This window comes from Camelus bactrianus, chromosome 26 (assembly GCF_048773025.1).
Source record: "Camelus bactrianus isolate YW-2024 breed Bactrian camel chromosome 26, ASM4877302v1, whole genome shotgun sequence".
In the NCBI taxonomy this organism is placed as follows: domain Eukaryota; kingdom Metazoa; phylum Chordata; class Mammalia; order Artiodactyla; family Camelidae; genus Camelus; species Camelus bactrianus.
In genome coordinates, this window is record NC_133564.1 from 2828233 (window position 1) to 2848509 (window position 20277).

Below are 20277 nucleotides of genomic sequence, written 5' to 3' on the forward strand. Positions count from 1 at the left end.
TGGGAGTGGGAAGGGCAGACTCTGCATTCAGATCTGAGTTTGAATTCATCCTCTCTTGTTTACTTGTCCTCTGACTTTTTTAAAGTTATATACCAGCTTTGAACTCCTGTTTTCTTGTCTCCAAAAACAGGAGAATTACGGCCTGCTGCTAGAGTGTTTGATCAAGTTAAATGATTTGTGTCTATAAGATGCCACGTACAATCAGAAGCTCAGTAAGAAATGGGCTGTCACCTTTCTTCTGCAACTCAGTGCTTGACAAGACTTGGGGGAAAGCCAGTCCATAATTTTTGTGTGATGTAATTAGGAACAAAATTAACGTCTTGCCTTTCCCTAGCAGTATTCGTACTCCTTTGCTTCATTTACTTCTTTCCTCCTTTCCTTTCCCCTTTCCACTCCTCCACCATAAGAACCTGAGACTCTCTCAGAACACTAGATTCAAATTACTTTACAGGTTGTCTCATCCTCATGAAATGACTTTAAGATAAAAAATCTGTAAATATCCCAGAATTCATTGTATTTGATTTACACACACAAGCACGCACACACACACACAATCAGGCTACCTCCCACTTACTGAGGGAGAAGGAACACTTTTTCTGTGTTTCCATTCACTGAGCATGAGAACAAAGTCTCTTATGCAGACTTTCTCCCGGCTTCTTTCATGGTGTTTTTAATTGGATTTCTGCTTTGTTGCCATAGAAATATTCTCCTAATAGAAGAGAGGAAGTGGAGATATAGACATTCTGCTGAGATATTGGTTTCATCATATTTGAGTTGGAAAGTACTTAAGAGCATAGAGTCGTAACTTTTTATGGGTGAGAATCCATGATGGTGTAACTTGGACAAGAACCTGGGTCTTCTGCCATCGTGTCCATGCAGGCGAAGAGGCAACTGTGCAGGGGATGGCAGGTGTCCTTCTTGCTTGAGTTCCAGGGTCTTGCTAGGTTTCATTGCTCAGCTGCCTTTAGTTTATATCCATGTGGCCTCTCATGGGAAGGCCACTCTGTCCTGGTAGACTGAGTTTCTAATCAGCAAAAAGCTCTGGATCCACTCATATTTCCCAGAGATTTTCTGCTGACCTGCTGACACTTTATATAAATGAGGCCTAAGAAACTACTGAATATAAAATCCTTATTGATATCACTTGCCCTCGAGTTCCATAGGAATGGGGTGCTGTCTCAGGCTGTCTAAGGCTAGATCTGAAAAAAGATATGGTGATAGGCTGTGCTGCTGGAACCTCCACAGTCAAATGGGAATTCCACCTGGTTTTTAGAATCAGGCAGATGAGTTCAAATCTTGCGTTTACCAGTTATTAGCTTTGTGACCTTGGAGAAGAAACTGTACTTCTTTGTGTCCAATTTTCTTTGTCTGTAAGTAAGTTCAGTAAATATTTTAATGTATTTTTTTATAGAATTGAATGAGCTAATTCCCTCATTTATACCTAAAATACTGATCACATGGTTCTATGTTGGTGCCTTGGTAGTTGATTACTAAGGAACTCGGCAGTGAGAATGTGGGTGGTGGACCCCTGTATCATAGAGCTTTTATTCCAGTATATGCTTGTAAAAGACTGGATGTGCAGTGGATTTTTAGTAAATATCCATAACTTTCCTAATCCACATTGTTTATATATCTTTACACTAATATATGAACAATTTTTTATTGCAATTTAAATATCTTATTAGTATTTAAAATATGCAGCTATAACAAAAATACATGAAATAAATAGATTTGACTTTTATTTTCTTTTCAATAAGCAAAACAAATAAAATAGAAATGAAAAAAAGCTTTGAAGGAGTAGAAATAATTTTATTTCCATGGAATCAATTCCCTATGTTAGGTTTTTTGGTTGTGTTGCTAAACAGCATATAAAATTTATAGGTTGTGACACATTCGAAATGAGGAAACAGTGGAGACATACTACCTCCAATGAAGTCATTTAGTTACCACGTCAAAGCTAGTTCTGCTTCCTGAATGACAGGCCAGTAAATCGGGAGATGAGGTGTTAGAGCAAGGAATAGTGACTTTATTTGAAAAGCTGGCAGACCCAGAAGATGGCATACTGATATCCTGGAGAACCCTCTTCCCCAAGTCAGAATTCAGTCTCCTTTTTTACTAAAAAGGGGGGGGTGTGGTTGGTTGTTGCAAACTTCTTGCTGTACGAATTGATTTCCTTGGAATCCTTTGTTCTTGCAGCTGTCCATGTGGGTCAAATCACGGTGACCCTTTAAAATCTCCAAGAAAAAAACCAGGCTATTCTCTACTTTGCAACTTGCCATCTCTACATAAGTGTAGAAGAGCTAACATCCTTAAAGATCAGAGCCCGCAGAATAGGCCCTCCTGGATATTTCAGGCTAAAGGCAAATTTCTTTTACAAAAGGTGCAGAGCTAGCATGTCTGAGCCTAGAAAACAGGGCACAGCTTTAAAGCCAAAGGAACATATCTAAAATGAAGTCAAATTTTTCTTTTCTATTACAATTCCTTTTTCCACCTCATAAATAATTTTAGTAAGGAACATGAACAATTTTTAATTTTTCTTCTCAATAATGGATAAATGAGCCAACTACATTTTTGTGAGCAGCGATGCTGTGCGTGCCTTGGAGTCACAGCAAACTCTTGTTGAGGGTGGTCGACCCTGCAACATGTCTGATGCCCTGTGAGTGTTGGTGAGGGTCTCCCTAAGCTGGGGCTCTCTTCAAGAACCAGCATAAGGGCATTGACCTCTGGAGACCTCTTTTTCAACTTCAGAAAATTTTTTCAGATACTGTGATTGAAAAATCAATCCAGCTGGGTATAAGTAGGGAATAAATGAAGAGGAAAAGGGCTTGGAGTAAAGTAGAAGAGAAGGACAGAAGATTAGGGAGCATGGGGGCTTGGAAGCGGGGCTTCGGGAGAGAGACAAGCAGAGGTGGGGAGGTGCCCGGCACCGGAACCAGCTCCTGCTCCTGCTCCTGTCCGTGCGCCCAAGCCACACAGCATTTAATTGGCCCAGGATGCTATCCTGTCTGGATGTCACCCTGGGCAGAACCTTGAGAATCGAAGTTAAGGGGTGGGCAGCACTCACCTAGGGGACACTGAAGGCTTTAGTCAAGTCCACAGTGCCTTTTATACTCATGTGTCTTCACTTGCCATTTATCTTAGGATCTGAGAAGCAGGAGCAAGGAATTCAGGGAGAGATCCAGGAAGACATCTGACTCTGTTAAAAGACGACATTCACAGCGACACGGGGAGCGAAGACACTTGCAGCAAAGCAAAATGAATTCACAACGATTGCATCAGAGCTGCAGGTGTGAGAGAGCCTAAGCCTGTCTCAGAGTGCAGGGGACAAGTGGAAAGGAATGGTAAAATTTCCACTGACAATTGAATTTTTTTTAAATAGCCTGCTACTCTTAATTGTATCACTTCATTGTATGTAGGTGTATTTCTGTGAGCATTTATAGGTTCACACAACCCCACCAGCACCTCTTGCCCCCATCGGGGATGGGCTTTCTCAAGCACAGTGCACCTCATGCTTGATTGGGCCACGCTACGGGTCCTGGCCTGGGGCAGGGTTGCTGCAGGGCACTGAGTCCCCGAGGCACGGGCAGTGAGACAAGACAGGAACATCTCAGCTCATGACTGAGGGCCTCCGTTTCCCATTGCAGTGTAAGAATGCCGGTGACTCAGTTAGAAGCATGCTTAGAAGCTGTCCGTGTACTTGCCACCCAGAAGCAGAGCCTGGGAGCTACCGAATTTCTCCAGAATGCAGTTTACTTTCACCTTGACAAGTGAGTTATGTCCTTTTACAAGTGGAGGAATTGCTGCCATTTCCCTGGAACTTACTCACCACTAGTGTATCTGATTTTCCTTTGCTAGGATTCAGTATAGCCTGCTAAAAATTCTGGAGTCAGATCTTGAAACCCTGATGAAGAGGATTATTTTTTTATTTCTTTATATGATAGTATTTTACTTTCAAAATTCAGAGTTTTCAGTTCATTGAGGAATTTTTTCGGGGGTTGGAGAATCAACGTTGCTCTTACCATCTTTGTGACCTGTTGCTATATGCCTCTCACCTGTCTTCTGTCACTTGTGAGGCAGTTCCATTTGTGACCCTGTGCGGGTTGTTCATGTTATAAATTATAAAGTCTGTAAAAGTACAGTCCCTTTTACTCTGAAGATATTCCACAAGTACTACTTAAATCTGGGTGTGGTTTTTAGAAGACAGAATCATTAGAAAATGTACTTGCTGGTTGCTAGTGCAAAATCCCCAAATCAATAGTCTAGCTCAACATCTAAAATCTTTCTAATCTACCTTGGATTTGTATGGATAAGTGAAGCAGTTTGCTAAGAAATCAAGACCAGGTTTAGAATACAGGCTGGTGTAGCTCAGCAGGTCCTCCCATGCTGATGCTCTGCCAGAGGGTGGGGCCAAGGAGAGAGGGCGTATCCTGCCCTCCCTGAGCTGACAGTTTGATGGCAAAGACCTTCACCAGGTGAAGAACTTGGAGTTTCTTATAAATCTGATGAGTTCAGCTGTGGGTAAAATGAAAGGCTGTTAGATGTGTGGACTGGGAGCTCTGGTGAGAGCCAGTAGTGAGTAGGGTGAGGGGAGAGAGACTTTCAAATCATTTTGTCTTGTGAACATACAAATAATTATGAGCAATGACACTCTTAACAACTCCATATTCTGGATTTAAAACCCAGTAACATTTTGATTTATTGACTGCAGAGGTTCTTAATTTTTTTAACAGAAATAAAATAAATAGAAACAAAATAGTGGAGTTAATCAACATCTTAAATTTGATGTGTGTCCTTGTATATATTTTGATACCTCATCTGTTTATAACTATAATCTACAAAAAGTTAACTTGCTTAGCATAAGAGTTAAACAGAGGGACGTGACACACTCTGTTAGGGGTTGCAGCTGATCACCTTGCGCAAATTATGCCGCCTCTCTGTTCCTTAGTTGCAACTTCTGTGACTGCCCCTGGGCCCCTCATCACAGCTGATTTCCTAGACTTGATGTTGGGAGGGAGGCTGCTGAAGGGAGTAAGAAGTGGCAACTACGAGGGATACTGAAGAGAGAGACAAAAGCAGATTAAAGCCTATAAACTTAGTACAAATACCCTCAAAAGAGAAAGAATCCCACAGTGTTTTGAGCCACTTAGCGTAAGGAAAACAAAATCACGTGGACCCAATTCTCTTGAACATTTGAGTATTGCGGGTGGGTGGGTGTCATCAAAAAAGTGTCGAGAAAAGGCCTTTTGGTTTCCCTTGACATTTCCAGTAAGGGTGGGTAGCATAAGCAAAACCCCCCCGGTTCACAGTGGAAGGTGCCTTTTTGTGCAATACCGACCAAAGGTTGGAAACCAGTCTTCAGCGGTGCTGGCAAATGAAGAGACTCCTGGATTGGGTGGGGCACTTGCTGTGACTTCCAGGTGACCTGCTGGCTGGGGACTGTGAGGCGGGCAGTAGGTTTGCAGGGAGACACGGGCATAATCCCTGCCTCTGAGGCTGCTGGTCTGACTAGCAAACCTGGGCACCCGCAGTCCTAATGGGGCAGCTCGGGATGTGGCCTGGGACACCTGCTGTGCTGAGGGCGAGAAGAGGGCTTCCCTGAGGGGGTGTCCCTGCGGAGAGTGGAAACGTCCTCCTGCAGGGGAGGAAGTGCCTCTGAGCAGGGTGCTGGATGCACAGGCATGACCAACCTGAGCATGGAGGATTTGGGAAGCCGGAAGTCATACAGTGGCCCGAGCAGCCTTGTTCCTGAGAGACTGGAGGTAAAAGATGCTGAAAAGGCAGGCTAGTTTCAGACCCTGTGGTGGGTTATGTGTGACAGGAAAGGACTGGTCAGGCAGGCAAGAGAGAACCCTGTGGGCGTCCCAGCTGGGGCGTCACGACGGAGGGAGGAGCAGAGTTATAGACTTTGCCACTTATTAGCTGTGTGACTTTGAGCAAGATCACCCCAGTTCTCTCTCTATATATATTCATCTGTAAAGTGACACAGTGACAAGCTTGTGTCATCAGAAGGCTTAGTTTAGCTCTGATCCTCTGTGTCCAGTCTTGTCAGTGCTGCCCTGTGAGGTTCTGCAGCGGCTGCTCTTACCCTGAGATGGGAGGTCGTAGAGGGACATTGTAGCACCCGAGGGCAGGATGGGTTTGCTTTAAAAGCAGACATGTTGCCGCCTGTAGCTGCAGACCTGCAGGCAGTTTGGTTGATGGTCGTGGAGAGAACTTTGGAGGCCTTAGCGTCGTCTTAAGACTTGTTTTCACTTAGGGACCGGATTTGAATTTGCAGATTAATGTTGAAGATTTGGGCTTCTGGCAAAGCTGTTTTCAGAGATGGGTATATACTTAACATATCATATAACATAAAATGATTTTCTTAACGTGTGGGACTTTGCAGCTGTTGGGAACAGCTCTGTTGCCCTGGTCTCCACGGAGGACACTAGGGGTCAGCAGAGCGTGCGGGAGGGCAGGCAACCCCCAGTGCTTTTGCCGGCTGTTCTCCCCAGTAGGGCAGTCTGCTGAGTTGACTCTTCTCTGAGTTTGGTTACCAGATGAGCAGACAGCAAAGTAATGAGTTCTGGTGGGACTGTATAATGACAGGAAGAAAGAGGAACCAGTAGTTTTTCAGGACTAGAACACGCTTTTGGTTCCTGATCCAGTGAATTCCATTAAAGAAGTGATGAGTTATGTCTATTCTGGGACTTGATTGAAATAAACGTTCAGCCTAAAATTAAGAGTTGTGTTTCATTTGGCGGGAGGACTCGAGCCGGGATGACAGCCTCTCAGATCACTCTGAGGAACTGCTCCCAAGAGGTATGGGAAGAGCTAGGATATCAGGAGCTTTACAACAAAGACCAGGTAGTTGGAACAATAAAAGATTGCTTGTTATCTAAAGAAAGCCAGGTATCTCAAGTTCAAATATTTAGTGGTTTTCTATGTATGGGAGGAAGCAAACATTTGGACTCACTGAATTCATACTTTAACAAGCACCTAGCTATCTAGGGCAAGTATCCTGTCCTTTCTTATTCTGAGTCTGCTCAGAGGGCACCAATATGAGTGGCTGAGAGGCTGGGCTGCAAGCCTTTCCTCGCTGGGGTGTGGCAGTGGCTGCTGATGGCTTGGTTTCAGGATTCTTTTTTTACTGACATGGTTGCAGTATTTTCTTTCACATTGTAGTACTTTCATTTACAGTGCTCCCAGTTGGTCCTAAATTCGACCAATATTTTGAGAGACATTTCATGACCAATTTTGTCCCAGGGTGCTAGGATGGCTCATTCCTAGTTCAGGTGAATTATCTTCTGAGCTGCCATTCAAGGTGTTAGTTTTTTATCAGACCCTGTTGATACTAAAACTTCTCTGGATCGCCTGTCTTACTAGTCTATTATGATCCAGGAATTGTTTACCCTTCGTTGCTCATTACCATAACTAGAATCACACTATTACAATTATTTTACACAGAGTTATAAATTTTACCTATTCCTTCAAGATGTTTAGCCATCATCAATTTTGTAGGCCTAGTTACACATTGGGAAATGTAACAGACAACAATTTTATTATATAGACAGGATATAAGTAATTCAGCTTGTAACGTTTATAATGTCATGAGTAAGAATTTAATAGTCAAGAAGTTATATTTTTGGGTTAATATTTTCCTTGTGTTCCTGAATGAGTTTGAGTGATCTTATGAGAAATTTCATATTTATGGTCAGGGTCAGAGCAGGTATTAATTGGCCAAGTGAGTTCTCCCACCTTGTAAGATCAATAGTGGCCTAAACAGAACTATAATTTCTTTTTAGAATAACGTTTCTGAGGGCTATCTAGTTAGAGCCTTGGAGTAGGGAAACCCACCAAGGTAACACAGAAGTACTAGACATAGGTAATTTACCATAAACTTAGCAGTTGGAGTAGTTCATAATCAAAGGTAGGAGAAATTATAAAAGTAATTGGCATACAGGCCTGGTTCTGTGTCTTGGGTCTGCAGTCTTCTTCAGATGTTGTCTTCTTCTCATCCTGACCTGGTAGATTCTTCTCCATTTGGGCATTGTTTTAAGGTGAGCAGTGCTCTATAGGCCAGTGCACTGCAGGGGCTGTTTCTGATAGGAAATGAATCTGAAAGTCCGTTTCCTTCAGCTTTGGTGTGTATGGTCTTGTTAAGAGTACCTGATAAAGGGTCCTTCCATTCAGGTTGGAGACAGTTCTTTAAGTCATGCCTGTTCCAGTATGTATAATCCCCTGGCTGCTGGTCATGGGGCATTGGAACTTTACCAAGGATAGATTACTGAGCCTCAGAAACAAACCTAGATTATTCTTTTCATAATTCAATTAAACTTTACAGGAATGTGACATAACAGCAAGGAATGATCTGGGAAATGTCTAAGTAAATATAGACCTCAATCAACAAAACTAGAAATTAATATCCACTAAAATATAATCTTTTTTCTCTCTAAAGTTACTCTCAGTTTTCTCAAATATAGTCAAATCAAGATTAATTTATTTACAAGCTAAGTCTGATTATTTGATTATATAGGCTTTTTTTAAATTGGCTGTGTTGGAACTTTTAATAAGGACTCTCAGGGTAGAATGTTAATAAGGTTTTCTTAGGCCCAGAATGCCTCGTCAAGGGCTTGTCATGGATTTCTGCCTTACAGATTTAGGTAAATTCTTTTCTCTCTAAAATCCTTAAAATACTTTGAGATTGCTATATCTGTTAGGAGATGATCTTCCTCACTTGTCTGATAGAGCCACTGGGGACCTTAGAGTTTTTAGTCTCTTGAGGGATCAGATAGAGAGAAATGATAACTATTCCAAGTCTGCGTACATAAGTATAATGTATCAAATTTCTGTGAATCATAACTAGCTTAAGGAGAAGAGTTTCTTTATGTCTGGGAAACAGGTTAAAAGCCAGTAGTATTTCAGACAAAATCAAAAATTATAACCATATTCACCAGTTTACTCAGTCCCATGTAACTAATTCTTTTACTCAGAGTTTTCATTAGACCTTTAAAATTTATTACCCAGTTTAGTTCAGTGCTATAATTTGAAATTTATTTGAAATCAATAAATCTCCTTGAAGAGTAAGCAATTGCAAAATCATCAAAAGGAAACAATTAACTGTATATAAATGACAAGTGATTTAAAAGCATGGTTAAACAACGTTACACTATAATCGATAAAGAAAGCTGGTCACTATAACTAGAATTATGACTGGTAACATTTCAGATATACCAGAATTTTAGGGAATCCATATAATTTCTAGAATATCTATATTAATAATATTTTCTCATACAATATAACCTAGGAAGATCTATTATTCATTTGACAATACCATGTTATTTAACATGCCAAATGAAACTTATTAGTTTAAAATCTCTCTTTGGGATGTTTCAGGGGCCCTCTGTAGCATCCCAAACTTAACTGGAGATTAAAAGAACTTTAATTAGAAATTGATATTTGGGGAGCTTGTTAAAAGTTTTCAGAACACTTGGTCAGATAAACATATAGATCACTGTAAAGTAGTTCTTTTTCATTAAAAAGAAAATACGTTAAAGTAAAAGCAGAACAGGTCAGTTATGTGGTATAAGAAGCTTTACAATTTGTTACTGAAAGTGGATTAACATTTTTAGAAAATGTTGTCATCTTAACAGAGAGAAAACCAAATCTAGTCTTGTACCAGATTACTTCTAAGATTCATTTACTTTGCCCAAGTTGATTCTAAACTTAGACAATTCCGACAACGTACAGAACTCTTTCGTCAGGGTTCCTCTTCCACAAGCGTTCCACAGCTTTCTATACTCACATTAGTGTGTCCTTTATTATCTCTTCCATTCAGAAGTAACCAGCTTCAAAAGAAAGTCACTATTTTTTATTAACAAAATATAATTACATTCATATATCTTCCTTTACACATTTATCTTACTTTCCTAGGATACTGAGATTATACCCTTAATAATAGAGATTATTTCAGGGTAGCACCAACCATTTATTAATATTTCTAAACACCTTTAGTTTCTCTGTAATGGTAAGTTAAATGTTAAATAATTCGTATTTCAATCTTATTTTATCTGAAAGTGTCATAGCTATTTAATAAAATCCTATCATTTAACTTAATTTAGCACAACTCTAGAATTTAAAGATAACAAACATTTAGAGAGTATCTTAACCATACATTTTAAAAATATATTTTAAAAATTTACCCAAAGCTCTCATCTCATTTGCATTTAATTTACTTCAAATTTTACTACACCACATTACTATTTTTTTTCTTGACAATTCTGCAACAGATATAACAGGATCTTATTTGACTTTCATTAAAACTAGGTACAGTAAAGGTATTGTACTTAATATTGATGACTTTAAAGATGTCTATATTAATTAGAACATACTTAAACTAAACATTACCAAGTATTATCTTAATATTGAATATTTTCCAGTTCACGTGACGCTGAAAGTCAATTTGGTCAGTTTTTATTTTAAAAATACTTAATTTGTAAGCTCTTATTTTTTTTACGTCAATTAAGCAGAGATCTTTGACTTTGATTTTTTTTTCATCTGTAGAAATATCTCATATCTATAATGTGTACGCAGGCTTATAAACAGACAAAAGCTAGAGATCTCATAGGTTCACTTTAAAACTTACTTATAAGATAGGTATAATAATAGTTGGAGTAAGCTGAATTTGCTTGCTCAAATCACTAAGGCTTACTATTTATGAAACCGACGTTTAAGATTTCTTGACAAATGCTGAAGGACGCGTCAGAGTTATGAGTTCTAAAATGCGAAAAATTTCTTCGCCTTAAGTATTATCTCGTTGAGCTAATTAGGCTCAGTCCTAGTTCACTGTTTGCTGTATTTATATTTCTGATCTGCAAGACAAAGACAGAAGCTTCCAGTTCCCCAGAGAACTGCTCTGTCACGCAGGTCCAATTGTATCTCCTTAATTGGCTTTTTTGTATCAGTGAGAAGAGCTGTAAACAAAGAATTCCATGTTTTAAAACTTTAAGATTTACTTTAGCATGTCTTCCAAAGCTTGCATAAGGTATTTAGTGAGGTCTCTTTTCCTTGGGTTATAAGTTAAACCCAGGGTAAACCTCTTACTTTATTGTCTATTAGCCACTGAATATTAGTTTTTAATTTTACGTTATATTGGAAGGCTCTCGAAACTCTATTGGTTTCCTTTACTTTGTTCAATTAATATTTTCTAAGGGACAGATATGTGCCCAGCCTTGTAATACCAAGAAGGGGAAGCGTTTTTCCATTGAAATATATCTATCCCACAATATAATTAAGCAAATGTTTTATATAAAGCCCATTTAATATACCAAATTTACAAACATTTATCTCAATTTTATTAAATCTTGTACCTTTAATTTTTATATTTATTAGGTTTAATCAGTAATTCCTATTTCTAGAAGGAGTGTCAGAAGCTTTTTTTTTTTTTTTTGTGCATTGTATCTAATTATATAGAAAAGTCTCTGGGATTCCCAAGTTTCAGCCAAAGAGCTGAGGCCCTTCTCAGTTTTCAATTTGATTAATAGGTCTGTTGTCCCAATCATTGATCAAGAATTTCAGTCTATAAATATGTATTTTTTTTAGCTCTATAAATACATATATTTTAAAATGTGCTAAAGCGGACTTGTTTGAACTTTAATGTTGGGGGGCAGTAGGTGATCTCTTTGGCCCTTTTTTTTTTTACTTTACATAGTGTAGTATCAAAACCTTGTATCTAAATCCAAAAATGTCCATTTTATTTATCTCATTCAAAATAACCATATAAAAATATTTATCCATTTGGGATAAGCCCCTTATCTTTTTTTTTTTTTTTTTGACATTTTTACAATCCTTTATCCAGTTATTCAGCATAATTAACATTAATTATTCTAAGTATTTATTAGCATCTCTAAAAACATTGATCGGAAAGGAAAAACACAAATGTAGGTTTTCAAACCATTTTTTTTTAACTAATTTCTTAGGTTAACCATTAGATATATTTTTCTACCTTTAAACTTGATTTTAATAGGTACCAATAAAACGGCTGTTTATAATGAGAGTTCTTTCAACTTTCACCAATTTAAAAGTTTTCCCAAATTAAAGGATCCATCATATGGCCATCAATTTATATATATATATAGTGATTTTAAACCAATAAGATGAAGAGGCTTTTCCACATGAGAGTGGGGGTGTTGCTTAAATAAAATTCAAAAGTTTACTTTCCAAAAGCTAAAAGCCTTTGTGGTCCAGGCTGATGCAACAACGGTTAAGATGGCAAAATACCTGAAAATTGGTACAATCAAAGGATTTTTGAGAATCCCAATTTATTTGCGTGGCCACAATATGTACACAATACTTGTACCTTTTGTATGACAGAGTCCAAGTTGTCATTTAAAAAAAAAGAAACAAATATATACATACATACACACACATAAAACACCCAGAGAAAGATAAAACATTTACATTTCAAGGACACAGGAAGAGAAATCCAAGTTCCCCCTAAATGGGATTTTGTTCTTATAAGTTCAGAATTCCAAAAAATATTTTATCAGGCCTGGTTAGTTACTTTCAGGGTGAGTTTTTTTTTTTTCTATTTCCCTAATTAATGTTGTAAGTTTTGTACGTATATAAACCTGGCTAGTGTATTAGTTGGAGGCTGGCAATCTGTCATTTCTTTTTCTTTTCTGTTCTGTTTTTTTATTTTTTTTTTAATTTTTTTTTTGAAAGTTCTATTTCCCATTGTAAGTTCGGGTTCTCAGAATAAAATTGCTGGTAAGATTTCCCGCAGGGACAACACTATGACATGAAATCTTTGCCTCTACCATTCCTGAAAGTTTCTCCGTCACCCAAGAATGCTGTTACCAGCCAGGAGGAGGGTCCCATTTTTGGAGTTGAAAGGTTCCTCATAAGAGTTACTTTTATTCTGAAAAATTCAATGGAGGTAACCAAATCAAGGACAACATTAGACCAGCCTCTTACCTAACCACTTAGTCCTGAACCCAGTGTCTTTCAACTGGGACCCACTCAGGACGTTTTCACTGGGTGAGTATTTTCCTGGTATGTTTCCACCAGCCCCACTTCAGACGACTCCTCAAGGTGGGTGTTTCCTGTTATCTTTCAACCAGGCCCCACCCAGTATGTCTCCACTGGGTGGGTTATTCCCACCCACTATCTTTCAACTGGAGGGCCAGGTACCTGGATACACCACCAAATAAAACTCAGGATCATCAACCAATATGGGAGATCCGAGAACTAGGAGAGACTCACCCAAATTCACCTGGATTCCCCAAGGAGGCAGATGGGCACAAAGTGCCAATGCTGGTACCAAGGCTTCAGTAACTCGGAGAGTTCAGCTGGAGAGAAGTCTGCTCTGGGTCCCTTCCTGGTGTCCAAAACTTTTGACTGAAATACATGTGCAGCCTAAAAGTTAAGAGTTATGTTTATTTGGCGGGAGGACTCGAGCCGGGATGACAGCCTCTCAGATCGCTCGCAGGGACTGTTCCCAAGAGGTTGAGGAGGAGCTAGGATATATAGGAGCTTTACAACAAAGACAAGGTTGTTGGAACAATAAAAGATTGCTTGTTATCTAAAGAAAGCCAGGTATCTCAAGTTCAAGAATTTAGTGCTTTTCCATGTGTGGGAGGAAGCAAACATTTTGACTCACTGAATTCATTCTTTAGACAAGCACCTAGCTATCTAGGGCAAGTATCCTGTCCTTTCTTATTCTGAGTCTGCTCAGAGGGCACCGTTGTGAGTGGCTGTAGAGGCTGGACTGCAGGCCTGTCCTCGCTGGGGTGTGTTGGCAGCCACTGATGACTTGGTTTTAGCATTCTTTGTTTACTGACATGGTTGCAGTATTTTCATTCACACTGTAGTATTTTCGGTCACAGAATGATTATGGATAATCTGCAAACTTGCAAAGCAACCGAGATGGAATTACTTCAGGTACCTTCTAATTTAATAAGCCGTGTGCAAACATAAACATGGAGGAAGCTTACAAAAGGATTTGGTGGTGTAGGGAAGGTGTTCTGCACATTACAGGAGAAGGCAGAATTCCTTTTCTTTGTGGGCAGGGACGTAAGCCCACATTTCTTTTCCGTAGTGGTTCCTGAGAACAGTTTATGGTAATTAATGAACATTGAGAAACGGTGGCAAACATTGCATTCAAGAGCTGGCCGGCTGCAAACTTGTGTATTGGACAGGTGGATTTCATAGGCAAGTGGTCAAGTGGATGGGAGAGAGATGGAGCCAAGGCCTGGGCCCAGATTCAGATTTAAATCGCCATTTCCTCACCATGGGGCCTTGGACTAGAATGTGACCTCTCCTAACCTGTTGGTGAATCTGTGAAATGGGCATGATAATATTGGTTTATACCTGGGATTGTTGTAAGTTGTAAAGACTATTATAGCACACATGAAGCACTTAACACACTGGCACTTAGCAGTGTTCACTGTGTGTGGACGTCCCGCTTCGCGTGTGTCAGAGCTGTAAAGGCAGCATTTGTCTGTTGAGGATGCACTGGTAGCCCCTTGATTAGGTTGTGAATTTGGTGATTTCCTTTAATCTTGGTAAATCTGTGTGCCATGGGCAGTTATTTTCATGGACAGATGAGGAATCTCAGGGTAAAGAAGACTGTGTAATTTGCCCAAAGTCAGACCATAATTTTGGGTGCAGGGGCCTCAGTTCAGCATGGGCCCCTGGGCCTTCTGCCCTCTCCTTTCAGCACCTGAGCCAGATGTGTGCTCGGCTGTCTCCCAGCCCAGAATATCCAGCAGGGAGCAAGACATACCTGGCCCTGTGCTGCTTGAGCAAAACTCCGGGGTGGAGGCAGTTACAAAAAGGATAAACATAAAAACAGATGACTGCAAACTGTGATCAGCTCTGAGAAGGAAAGGAACAGGCCTCGACGTGCAGCGCTGGGAGCTTACCCGTCGGGGCTGCTCTGGGGGCGTTCATCTCAGCTAAACAAGCTCTGCTGCTGCACCAAGTCAGGAAGGCAGGGCGCGTGTGACCAGGTAGACTGGGCCTCGTTAGTCATACTCATTCCCCATTAAGCGGCAGCTGTCATGGGCACTTACCTAGTAAACAGATGTTGGCCATAATCATCACGCACTTTGCTTGGTAGTTTTATTGGCCCCACCTTTGAGATGAGGTAATTGAAGCTGGGGAGTTTGCTGCATGCCCGTGGTCACCTTGGAAATACCCCCACTGGTCTTTCAACCTAGACTGGCGTGGCTGTCATGCCCCAGCCCTGTGAATGGCATCGTGTAGCTTCTCCCAAGTGGCCCAAATGACTGATATTGATTTTCTTAATTCGTAGGAAATGGTATGTGACAATAAGGGAAAAAGGTATTAAGAAATTGTTTGGAAAACTTGAAAAAAATTCAATTCTTCCCAAGCTGGGGGAGCGTAAGCTCTGTCACACACTCCACTCACTGCCTGTCACCTCCTCCCTGCCGACTCCGTGTTCAGAAGCCACTCTGAGCCTTTGAAGAACATTTTGCCTCATGACACTCTTGACTAGGACCTGCGAACTCTCTGTCCCTGGTTAACAGTCTATTCAAAGCCATTTAAATTTTATGTAGGCTCCTCCACTCAGATGTAAGAATAGTCTCTTTAAACTTCTTGATGCAGCTCCTTAATGAGGATCTTGTGAAGGAAACCTAGTCAAAACCTGGGATGTATGCACATAGTGACCGTAAACTTAGCACTTTGTGAAGTTCAGAATCAGATGTGTGGGAGACTCAGGAAAGGCTTTTTAAGGTAGAAAGGGGAAAGTGAAAGGACGCAGGCTGTGTAAGACTGAAACATTTCAGTCCCAGCCAGCAAGGCACCTGCGTTCAGGATGGTGGGTGGGGAGTGCAGTTGTCACAAAGAAAGAAGTGGTGGGATGGGAGGGAGGACAGTTAGGTACTTTACTGGGGAGGGAAATAGTGGGCTGAACATTTCCTGGTTGAACAAGTGGACTGTGACATGATGTGCTTGTATTTTGGAGAGAAGGGTTTTGTGGGGACAGGCCTAGGGAGAACGCTCTGTGGCTGGGGATTCAGCACAACAAAGAAACATAGAGAACCGGGCAGACCCCAGGGCCCCTGCTGGGGGAGAGGCTGCCCGCCAATTCCAGCCCTTGGGGCTGCTTCTGTCCTTTAGCCGGAGCCTTAGAGCTCCCTTCACAACCCAGTCCTGTTGATACAAGAAAAAATAAGTGGGTCATGAGAAGGGCTGTGTGCCAGGCTTTGGTTGAGCCCCTTGGATGTGCCCTGCCAGATGTGGGTACTTGGCTTCATGCAGGAAAGTATTCAAGCGCAAGCCACTGTTGAGTAAAGGTAGATTTATTCAGAGAGATTCATTGAAAGGCAAGAGAAATTCCACGATGTGTGGGGGTTTGATGCTCAGATTAAAAGTAGGTACACACTCCACAGAGTGTGGGCCTTCTCTGAAGCGGGAGAGAGAGGTGTGACCCCTAGGCGGTGCTGAGTTGCTTGTATTCATGGGCTTGGTGTTTTCATATGCTAGTAAGTAGAAGGACCAGCCTAAGGGCAAGGGGCTGGAATTCACAGGGAGTTGGCCATTTCCCACCCTTTGACCTTTTTTGGCTAGCCTTGGGACTGCCATGGTGCCTGGGGTTGTGTTATTCACCATGTTACTATTACAATGGGTGTGTAATGAAGCTCAAGGTCTGCTAGAACTTAAATCTCTTCATCCTGAGCATTAAGGCCTATTGGGGGTTGAATCCTTCACCATTTTGATGTTAATTGCTGTGGTCTTCCTTGAATGGCTGTGCTCTGCCCCCTTCCATCCTGTCTCACTGTGATGACACAGAGAGAACAAAGGCCTGGCCCTGGCTGTTCTCCTGCATTTAACAGGGGGAGGGGCGGGGTAGGCTGAGGATGACTCTGGGTGGTGTGAAGGATGTTTTAGATTTTCCCACGTGGGACATGGGGACCTGCCAGCTGCCACCGCAGATTTATCTCTCGGGCATTATCGCTTGTGTCACTCATTTGTTTTTATTTTTCTTTTTTTTTTAAGTATTTAATCTAAATTTAATATCAGGTATTTTTAGGAAACAAATTCCTCTTTTTATTTTCATTGGGGCTCTTTTTGGGGGGGTAGGTAATTAGGTGTATTTATCTGTTAGTGGAGGCCCTGGGGCTTGAACCCAGACCCTGTGTATGCTATACACACGCTCTAAAACTGAGCTCTACCACCCGCCCCTTCATCTTTTTCTTTTTGCTTTAGCTGCCAAGAATCTTACAGCTGAATTTCTAGTCGGCCTTTAACACTTACCCTGACTTCATGGCATCCATTTTTATGACTTTACCTCCCCCTGTTTCATTTAAGTATTGAATCTCCATTTTCTTTTCACTCTCACTTTTGTCTTTTTGTTGTTATGGTTGTTAAGCTGTGTTTAAAAAATTGTTTAAATTCTCTCTTAGCAGGAGGCTGAAAGTAAATAAATATGTAAATAAACATCACACTTAAATGCTTTTATACATTCTAAGCTGTTTAGTAGTTACTTAAAAACTGGACTGATATTAAAGTTATAACATTTTTATGTTATTTTTTAATTTTTTCTAAAGGTATAGCTGATTTACAATATGATATGTTTCAGATGTACAATAGTTGCTCCATTTATAGTTATTGTAAAACATTGACTGTATTGCCTATGTTGTAAGATACATCCCACTAGCGTGTTTACGTTACATGTAGCAGCTTGTATAAGAAAGTTGGGTAACACAGAGTCTGGGGCATTGCTTTGTCTGACTCAGGTTCCAGGTCACCCTGCCTGTCAGACCCCAGGCCCTCACACCTGTCTGCAGGGCAGCGAGTGGAGGCAGCTCTCATCAGCGCTGGTACCAACCTCTGAGTGACAGTGACAGCAGTGACTGTCTGTGGAAGTGCAAAGTGTTGTTCCAGGAGATTTACATGCATTTCTTCATTTATTATTTAAAGCCCTCCTGTGAGGAATCGTTTTATGTTTTTAATGAATAATACACTTTATTTTTAGTTTAATAGACTTCAAACTTCTGGAAAATTTACAGGAGTAGTACAATGAACACTTAGATATACTTCACCTAAAAGGGCAGTATTTGTCCTTTTGTGTCTGGCTTATTTCAGCATACTTTTTTAAGGTTCATCCATGCTGCAGCCTGAAACAGTAATTTATACTTTTGGTTTAATAATATCTTTTTTCTTTTTTTTTGGTCTATTTAAAAATAGTTTCATTGAAGTCTAGTCAGTTTATAATGTTGCATCAGTTTCTTGTTTACAGCACAACACTTCAGTTATATAGGAATATACATGTATTCATTTTCATATTCTTTTTCAACATAAGTTACTATAAGATATTAAACATATTTCCCTGTACTATACAGTATTAACTTGCTGTTTATTCTATACATAATCAGTATCTGCAAACCTTGAACTCGCAAGTTATCCCTTCCCACACCGTCTCCACTCTGGTAACCATAGTTTGGTTTCTATGTCTCTGTGTCTGTTTCTGCTCTGTAGATAAGTTTCTCTTTCTTTGTATTTTTTTTTTTTTTAAGATTCCACATATGAGCGATCTCATATGGTATTTTTCTTTCTCTTTCTGGCTTACTTCTCTTAGAATGACATTCTCCAGGTCCATTCATGTTACTGCAAATGGCATTATTTTATTATTTTTTATGCCTGAGTAGTAGTCTATGGTATAAATATACTGCAACCTCTTTATCCAGTTATCTGTCAGTGGACATTTATGTTGTTTCCATGTCTTGGCTATTGTAAATAGTGCTGCTGTGAACATTTGGGGGAAGGTGTCTTTTTGAATTAGGGTTACTTCTGGATATATGCCCAGGAGTGGGATTGCTGGGTCATAGGGGAAGTCAATTTTTTGTCTTTTGGTGAATCTCCATACATTTTTCGACAATGGCTCCACCGAACGGCATTCCCAGCACAGTGTAGGACTGTTCCATTTTCTCCACAGCCTCTCCAGCATTTATTGTTTGTGAACTTCTGAATGATGGCTATTCTGAAGGGTGTGAGGTGATACTTGATTGTAGTTTTGATTTGCATTTCTATGATAATGATATTGAGCATTTTTTCATGTGCCTATTGGCCATTAGTATGTTTTCATTGGAGAAAAGTTTCTTTAGCACTTCTGCCCATTTTTGGATTGAATTGTTTATTTTTCTTTCTTATGAAGTGTAAAAGCTGTTTATATATTCTGGGAATTAACCCCTTGACAGTCTCATTTATTGTAAATATTTTCTCCCATTCCATAGGTTGTCTTTTAGTTTTGCTTACTGTTTCCTTTGCTGTGAAAAAGCTTGTAAGTTTAATTAGACCCCACTTGTATATTTTTGCTTGTATTTCTATTGCTTGAGTAGACTGCTCTAGGAGAACATTGCTGAGATGCATGTCAGATGTTTTGCCTACGTTTTCTTCTAAGAGGTTTGTAGTGTCTTGTCTACATGTTTAAGTCTTTAAGCCATTTTGAATTTATTTTTGTGTGTGCTGTGAGGGAGTAGTCTAACTTCATTGATTTACATGCAGCTGTCCAGTTTTCCCTACACCATTTTCTGAAGAGGCTGTCTTTACTCCATTGTATGTTCTCACCTCCTTTGTCAAAGATTCAATGACCAAAAGTTTTTGGGACTATTTTTGATAATTTTTTACCCATTCATTGATGGATGGACATTGTTTGTAACTTTTGGCTACTCTGAATGATACTGCCATGAATATTGATGGGCAAATTTTTGTGAGAATATGTATTCATTCTGTTGGCTCTACAGTTGTCCCGCCATATGTGTAGTTTCCACTTCATGGATCCAGATGGCTGGTTGTAAAGGGACTCGAACATCCTTGGATTATGGAATCCAGGGTGGTGGGTTCCTGAAACGAACCCCCCGAGGATACTGAGGGATGACCCTATATGTAGGAATAGAATTGCTGAGCCATATGATAACACTAAACTTTTGAGGAAACACCAGGCTTTTCCAAAGAAGCTGCAAAATTGCCCCTTTCCAATGGCTGCATATTGAGGGTTCCCATTCCTCTGCCTCCTGACCGACACTTGTTATTGTCCGTGTTTTGATTATAACCATCCTAGTGGGTGTAAAATGCGATCTCATTTTGATTTTGATTTGACTAGTGATGCTGAGCATCTTTTCATATGCTTATTGGTCATTTGTGTATCTATTTAATTCCTTGGTATATTTAAAAATTGGGTTGATTTTCTTTGTATTGGTCAGTTGTAAGCATTTGTTTTATATCCTGGATACTAGTCTCTTATTAGATATATGCTTTGCAAATTTTTTC

The 20277-nt window shown here is 40.1% G+C and overlaps 1 protein-coding gene across 6 annotated transcripts in view; it reads left to right on the top strand.

Annotated features, from left to right (window-relative positions):
* Window positions 1-20277, top strand: part of LOC141575153 (uncharacterized) — a 195240-nt gene that overhangs the window by 166620 nt on the left and 8343 nt on the right. For all 6 annotated transcript variants that reach the window (XM_074353754.1, XM_074353755.1, XM_074353758.1 and 3 more), the window contains 2 exons: window positions 3142-3341; window positions 3645-3767. The gene's annotated coding sequence lies outside the window, so the exon portion shown is untranslated. The remainder of the gene's footprint in view (window positions 1-3141; window positions 3342-3644; window positions 3768-20277) is intronic.